Genomic DNA, 1,566 nt, shown 5'->3' on the forward strand with positions numbered 1-1,566 from the left:
AAAAACAGTAATCGGCGGCGGTGGAGCGGGCCGGGGAGGGTGCAGGGGGTGCTCGGCGGCGGTGTAGCGGGTCAGGGAGGGTGCGGGGGGTGCTCGGCGGCGGTGGAGCGGGCCGGGGAGGGTGCGTGGGGTGGTCGGCGGCGGTGGAGCGGGGGAGGGTGCGGTGGGTCGTCGGCGTTGGTGGAGTGGGGGAGGGTGCGGGGGGTCGGCGGCGGCGGCCGGTGGAGCGGGGTAGAGGGTGCGGGGGGTGCTCGGCGGCGAGGGGGACCGGATCTGACGAGGTGGGATAGCGATCGAGATGGAGGGGGTCGAGATCAAGTGTCCATGAAATATACACTAATGGCGCACCGGGGAACAGTGCGCCATTACTAGTTTAAACTAGTAATGGCGCACTATACACTGGTGCGCCATTAGTAGTTTTGCAAAAAAAAAATAGTAGTGGCGCACTATGAGGCCGGTGCGCCATTAGTATGTTTGGAAAAAAATTATTACTAGTGGCGCACCGTGTGTCTGGTGCGCCATTAGTGTCTTTCACACTAATGGCGCACCAGCACATGGTGCGCCACTGCTATATAGGAGTGGCGCACCACATGTCTGGTGCGCCATTAGTGGCCATTCCATCTATAGCCCTTTTCCTAGTAGTGTTCGGCCGCAAGGACTTCGGATAACGCCTCGAGGGCTAGTGCGGCGGTTTTATTTTCGGCGCGGAGTGCTATGTCCGGATCACTAGCTAGAGTGAAGATTCCATTGGGCCCGGGCATTTTGAGCTTCATGTACCCGTAATGGGGTATAGCTTGGAAGATCGTGAATGCCTCCCGCCCTAAAAGGGCGTGGTATCCGCTACTGAACGGGGCCACTTGGAATGTGATTTCTTCGGACCTGTAATTCTCCGGCGTGCCGAATACCACATCTTGTGTGATTTTTCCCGCACATCGTGCCTCCCGACTAGGGATAATTCCTCTGAAGGTTGTGCTTCTTTGCTCAATGCGGCTGTTGTCTATTTCCATTTTGCTAATAGTCTCTTCGTAGATGAGGTTCAATCCGCTGCCGCCGTCCATGAGCACTTTAGTAAGCCGAAAGCCGTCCATAATTGGACTAAGGACCGGAGCGGCTGGTGCTCGGGCTGTTCGGAATTGAGGTTCGTCGCTGGCATTGAAGGTTATAGCCGTGTCGTTCCATGGATTTATTGCTGCGACGTGGCAGACTTCGGCAAGGCTGCGGAGTGCTCGCTTGCGCCTATTATTTGAAGCGAAGGTCTCGAAGACTGTCAATACTGTATTGTTGTTTTCCACGGGATGGTGCTCTGCGGTATTGTTGATCAGAAGATCCTCACCGCTCTTGGCCACCTGCCGGAGTATCCAACATGCTCTAAGGCTGTGTGTTGGCATTGTATCTAGTCTACTGTGGATTTTGCATGGCCCATTGAGCCATCCCTCCAATATAGTTCCACGCCCTGTAGTGGGCTTTGGTTTCTTTGTAATTGGATCGGGTGACTTACGAGAGTACACCCTTTTAGTTCGGATGGGGCGTTTAGTGAGAGCCGGAGGATCCCAGAATTTTGTTTGG

The sequence above is a fragment of the Aegilops tauschii genome, chromosome 2, assembly GCF_002575655.3.
Source record: "Aegilops tauschii subsp. strangulata cultivar AL8/78 chromosome 2, Aet v6.0, whole genome shotgun sequence".
NCBI lineage: Eukaryota > Viridiplantae > Streptophyta > Magnoliopsida > Poales > Poaceae > Aegilops > Aegilops tauschii.